A 6,618-nucleotide genomic window follows, 5' to 3' on the forward strand; every position below is an offset into this window, starting at 1 on the left:
AGCCGGGCCTGGGCCGCGCCCGGGCTTGAGGCTGCGGGCCGGGCCGGACTCGGTAAGTCGGGCCTTCGAGCACACGCGAACGTTATGCATTGCATGGTCTAAGGTATACTGTGCCAAGCTGAAGTGACACGTGCAATGAGCTGGCTCTTAGTAAAGCTTAGCAATAAAAATAGAAAAACAGTTGAAGTGCTATTTTTTTTTCACCAGTAGAGATATAGATTGGCACTGTATATTTTCACTAACGTTTCGTCTGCTGGACCAGACTTTGTCAAAGTAACAACTACATCGTGGTGGGTTTCCTTATATGCACGCCAGATCACACATACATATATATATATATATATATATATGGGAACTAACAGACAATAACGCCAAGGAAAGTATAGGGGATGTTTTTAGTAATAAATGTAAGGTAATTGTGAAGAAAGAAACGTGGACGAAAAGATAGCTTGCCGCGGGCAGGGACCGAACCTGCGACCTTCGAATAACTCGTCCGATGCTCTACCAACTGAGCTACCGCGGCGGCCATCCCCCGTCCACTTTATAAGGTATATGTGTGCATTTAAACGTGGGAGCGTCAGTCAGCGCCGCCAGTAGCCATGACGGCGAGTGTGGAACACTCTTTTTCTGCCTTGTTGGCGTCACGTAGCACGTGAACTTATTACGAGCTGGCAGCTGACCAATAATCCCTCGCATACCACCTGAAAGCATTAAGTCTGCCAGAACGAGACCCTCGCTATGAATGAAGGAAAGAAGTGTTAATTTCAAGGGCTCGTTTTCTTTGTTATACACAATATTAATGGGAACTAACAGACAATAACGCCAAGGAAAGTATAGGGGATGTTTTTAGTAATAAATGTAAGGCAATTGTGAAGAAAGAAAAGTGGACGAAAAGATAGCTTGCCGCGGGCAGGGACCGAACCTGCGACCTTCGAATAACGCGTCCGATGCTCTACCAACTGAGCTACCGCGGCGGCCATCCCCCCGTCCACTTTATAAGGTATATGTGTGCATTTAAACGTGGGAGCGTCAGTCAGCGCCGCCAGTAGCCATGACGGCGAGTGTGGAACACTCTTTTTCTGCCTTGTTGGCGTCACGTGCTACGTGAACTTATTACGAGCTGGCAGCTGACCAATAATCCCTCGCATACCACCAAGTCTGCCAGAACGACACCCTCGCTATGAATGAAGGAAAGAAGTGTTAAAGGGGTGGTGCCACCAAATTTGTGGCTTGCGCGTTATTTGCTGTAAGCGTTTCCTATAGCTCCAGGAAGCATGATGCACGCACCAAGATTCATGTATTCTCTCTAAATAGTTGAATATCGCCTTTTGATGTGGACAACTTTCGGTTTCGGTTTCTGGGCGCCGAGGTTGGGCAGTGACGTAGAAGTGTAGGAGGCTTGGTCACGTGACCACACAATGCTGTGACGCACTTAGCCAGGAAGCGATCGAAACTCGGCGAGTGATGTAGCAACCGATGCTTTGCCGGTACTATAGTGAACTAGAATATATTCTAGTTCACTACAGGTACGTTGCGGAGGTGGCGGAGGTCCGGAGGTCACTCGCGTCACTACAGCAGATCTGGTGTGACGTCACTACCACTTTCGTTGCCCATCCTACAGAGCTACGTCAGTGTTGGCGTACTAGCGATGGGTCTCGGTCTGGAGAATGGGCATTTAGGTACACTTTGGAAGTGAATTAAAATGTATTGTAAACGTTTGCTGTGTCCGACCCTTCGTGTGGAGTGTCCTTGCATACAGAGGAAACCCACAAAAGGCTTGTTATAGCCTCGAAATTTGATGGCACCACCCCTTTAATTTCAAGGGCTCGTTTTCTTTGTTATACACAATATTAATGGGAACTAACAGACAATAACGCCAAGGAAAGTATAGGGGATGTTTTTAGTAATAAATGTAAGGTAATTGTGAAGAAAGAAAAGTGGACGAAATGATAGCTTGCCGCGGGCAGGGACCGAACCTGCGACCTTCGAATAACGCGTCCGATGCTCTGCCAACTGAGCTACCGCGGCGGCCATCCCCCCGTCCACTTTATAAGGTATATGTGTGCATTTAAACGTGGGAGCGTCAGTCAGCGCCGCCAATAGCCATGACGGCGAGTGTGGAACACTCTTTTTCTGCCTTGTTGGCGTCACGTAGCACGTGAACTTATTACGAGCTGGCAGCCGACCAATAATCCCTCGCATACCACCTGAAAGCATCAAGTCTGCCAGAACGAGACCCTCGCTATGAATGAAGGAAAGAAGTGTTAATTTCAAGGGCTCGTTTTCTTTGTTATACACAATATCAATGGGAACTAACAGACAATAACGCCAAGGAAAGTATAGGGGATGTTTTTAGTAATAAATGGAAGGTAATTGTGAGGAAAGAAAGTTCTGGCAGACTTGATGCTTTCAGGTGGTATGCGAGGGATTATTGGTCAGCTGCCAGCTCGTAATAAGTTCACGTGCTACGTGACGCCAACAAGGCAGAAAAAGAGTGTTCCACACTCGCCGTCATGGCTACTGGCGGCGCTGACTGACGCTCCCACGTTTAAATGCACACATATACCTTATAAAATGGACGGGGGGACGGCCGCCGCGGTAGCTCAGTTGGTAGAGCATCGGACGCGTTATTCGAAGGTCGCAGGTTCGGTTCCTGCCCGCGGCAAGCTATCTTTTCCAGGGTTGCCACTGACTTTCAAGTAAATGTCGCCAAATGACGAGCAAAAAGTCGCCAAACGTCGCCATTTTTTTACAAATTTCGCCAAAAAAGTCGCCACTCTAGATGTGTGCGTCATACCTAGTAATAACAATTTCCTCTCACGTATAGCCTCGCAGAATACAGTACCATCCAAGACCCTTAAATTATATCGACGTTTCGCAATGCCATCAGTCGTATGGCCCGCTTCACCATGAGAGTGCATGGTGCTGCTTCTCCGACTAGCCGCAAGATGTTCGTGGTGGCGCAAGGGTGAATGAATGAAACACTCACGATATCCTTCCATCCCTGTCCGCTCGTTTCAAAGGTAGAAGTGTGGTAAACATTGGGCGAAAACCGCGAAAGCGTTGTTTGTAGACGGCTTTACGTACCCTTGTATGAATTAAAAGGATTAAAAGGTTTATTGAAGGCAACACGACAGAAGTCTTACAGGAACCGATCATAAGTGAGTCTTACGCCTTTTCAGTGCGAACTAATATGATAAAGGACATCACCGACCCTTTCTTATAGTCCCTTATATCTACAGGCGTCAATCCGATGCGTTATTAATGAACAGGTAGGCAATGTAAAATGTTATATACCAACTGTTTTCATTGCACACGCTCACCGAGAACAGTGGAAAATGCCTCAATAAATATTTTTTGATTGCACAAATAGCAGCGTATCCGCCTCTCCGCTATTCTAAAACAGTCTTTACGAGCTGAATTGGGGGTACTGCAACAGTGAATAAGTCGCCGAGCTATTCAGAACATTTGGAGCTTTCGCGGAACAAATGGTTGGAACCTCCAGACCCTTCAGAAGCGAAACTTTAGAGAAGCTTAAAGCGCCGAAAGCTATTAACTTATAGTCAAACACTGCCCCCTCGCGGTTTACATTTTGCTGAATGTCTCTGGGGGACGTTGCCGTATCTCCTGCCTCTAGATGAATTGAGATACGCACAAGTTACAGGACGGACATACGGAATGACGCGTAATGTGCACATTCTACTCTTGGGTCTAAAACCAAGAAAAATACAGAGAATATTGCCGCTCATTCGTTGGGAAGACACTGAGCTTAGGATGTATAACTCAGTGGAGACCTAAGCCGAAAATCGCCAAAAATTCGCCATGTCGCCATTCATAATTTTAGGTCGCCACGGGCCCCTCAAATTCGCCAATTTGGCGAAAAGTAGCCACCATTGGCAACCCTGATCTTTTCGTCCACTTTTCTTTCTTCACAATTACCTTACATTTATTACTAAAAACATCCCCTATACTTTCCTTGGCGTTATTGTCTGTTAGTTCCCATTAATATTGTGTATAACAAAGAAAACGAGCCCTTGAAATTAACACTTCTTTCCTTCATATATATATATATATATATATATATATATATATATATATATATATATATATATATATATATATATATATATATATATATATATATATATATATATATATATTAACAGCACTAACAATGGGCCAGATCACGGTTGTTCCCACGGGAGCAATAAAGATTTCGGTCTTTTATTCTAGGTTGACAAATACGGTACATTTCATTTATATTCCTTGGTATTACGTGCCAAAACCACGATATGATTACGAGGCACGCCGTAGTGGCACCGGATTAATTTCGACCACCTTGAGTTCTCTAACGTGCACCTAAAGGAAAGTATATAGACGGGTGTTCTTGCATTTCGCCCCCATCAAATTGCGGCCGCCGTGGCCGCGGGAATCGCACCCGCGTCCTAGGACTTAACAGCGAAACAGATTAACCGCTGAGCTACCACCGCAGGCGAAGCAACATTTCGATGCATGTACACACCGGATTTTCCGTCCGATCGCCCGCTACAAAGCGCACGGCATCATTAATAATCATCATCAACAACTAATATCCTCTAGCGGGCCCGGGTCGGGTCTGGTCATGAACAAGCGCGCCCTGGATTAGTTTAGTAATGAACGCCCGGGCCCGGGCCGGGCCCGGGCTTGGAACGACGGGCCCGGGCCCGGCTCGGGCTGGGTTCTGTCATGTACGCCCGGGCCCGGGCCGGGCCCGCGCTTGGAACCACGGGTCCGGGCTGGGCTCGGGCTTCATAAAGCGGGCCCGGTCCGGGCCCGGGCCGTAAAATCCGGCCCGTGCAGTGCTCTACAACAGTGTCCATCTCCCAGACGAATGAAGACGCCGCAAAAAGCCTGGAGGAAGCCTTATGAGCGCCCTTGCAGTGTCGGAAAGGCTCTCCTTTTTTTTATAACATCTCTCTTCTATCATCTTTTATCCCCCTTATCCCTTCCCCCAGACCAGGGTAGCCCGCCGGTCTGAACTGGCTAACCTCCCTGTCTTTCTGCTTGTTTCTTCCTTCCTGTCTGCAGTTTCAGCGCGGTCAGTAGTAATTTTTTTTATTTCGTTTACAAGGTTAGGGACCCAACAAAATTGTTAAGGGTCCCTAGCGGCATTAGTACATCAAAACACTACACGACAACAACGTCGAACGAGGACACTTCGGAATGAATAAAATCACCGGTACACATAGATATAAATACGTAATACCGTATGAAGAAGAAGAAGAAATAATTTTATTGATTCGAAAAAGATAATACATAGAAAAAATAATATACAGAAGGAGGTCCCAAAGCTCTAGGCTGCAAGGGGACCTCCTGTGCTGGTTAAACAAAAGAAAGCAAATCATGTAAAGCAACTTGGCAAACAGAAAAGAATAAGTTTCAAAGAATCAATAACACTTGACAGCAAATGAAATCAAACAATCAATCAGCAAAGAATCAATAACACTTGACAGCAAAAGATGAAACAGCAAAAGATGACAGCAAAAGATGAAAACAGCAAAAAATGAAACAAATGTTCACTGCTTTCTAACAAGATAAACATAAATGACGCGATATCTTGATGGAATTAATACAAAAGGAGTTCATTATGTATTACATATGTACAGATCGTACTTCCCTTATTTTTCCTCGTTTTACTTCTGGAAACAACTAATTATTACTTCCTTATTACTCTGCTTTTTTATGGTGGCCGAAAAATGCGTGCATTTTCTTACGTTTTGCGTTTTTATGAGAAAGACTGAGCTACCCGTGTTTTCTGGTATCGCACGGACCACCTGTCAACTTCATTTTGTACACTCGTCTGTCTGCGCTCAAAACTTTTATATTGCACCTAATGTAGCAAAATTTGTTTCCTTAAAATATGTTTTTCACGAGTTCGACGCCTCCGGGTGCCGTTTTATAGAAGCTACTTGAGTGCCAGCGTTGTCTCCTAATATTATCCAGGAAGAAGAATAATCCATCACCAGTCATATACTCGAGCGGTTCTTGTACATTTACCTTCATTGTTACTATGGGCCAGCGTTTCAGGAAAAGCTTTGTTCCGTAGCGTTAGAAGTAGCAGTCAATCAAGTTGTTTTCACAAGACCATTTCATTAATTTTTTTCGCTATGATTGATCACAGCACTCAGTACTGAATCGAAGCTGTCGCGCGCGCACGTCGAGATATTACGTCCGTTCTCGTCAGCCTAGCATTGACATGCTAATTATGTTAACAAAATAAAGAAACAAAAAATAGGGTAAGGGGGTGTATAAATCGAATCGTTGTTAGTGGATTTTGCTCTAGCTTCGTGGTAGATTTATACGGTCCCTTTTCATGAAGCACCTTTTCTGCGGTTGTCAGTGTGCTAGAAGGGGCCACGAAAGCAGAAGGCCGCAGTTCGTGTTGGCGTTTCATGGCCGCCCCTGAGGGTATTTCACATCTGCGCACCCAGATGACAGCACCGACAAGGACGCCGGAAAGCGCGCAAAAACTTGGTTTTCTGTCAAACCGATGGCGCCACACGTTCGCGAAGAATGAGTGGGATCGTGTTGTATCCGACGGGCCCCTGTTATCATATACGTCAGCCATCGCATTGTGTG

At 45.5% G+C, this 6,618-nt stretch overlaps 1 non-coding gene across 1 annotated transcript; it reads right to left on the minus strand.

Annotated features, from left to right (window-relative positions):
- Window positions 1–450: 450 nt before the first annotated feature.
- On the minus strand, window positions 451–523 carry Trnat-agu (transfer RNA threonine (anticodon AGU)). Its single transcript has one exon. It is a non-coding gene; the product is annotated as a tRNA-Thr (tRNA).
- Window positions 524–6,618: the final 6,095 nt, after the last annotated feature.

Source organism: Rhipicephalus sanguineus, chromosome 1 (genome assembly GCF_013339695.2).
Source record: "Rhipicephalus sanguineus isolate Rsan-2018 chromosome 1, BIME_Rsan_1.4, whole genome shotgun sequence".
In the NCBI taxonomy this organism is placed as follows: domain Eukaryota; kingdom Metazoa; phylum Arthropoda; class Arachnida; order Ixodida; family Ixodidae; genus Rhipicephalus; species Rhipicephalus sanguineus.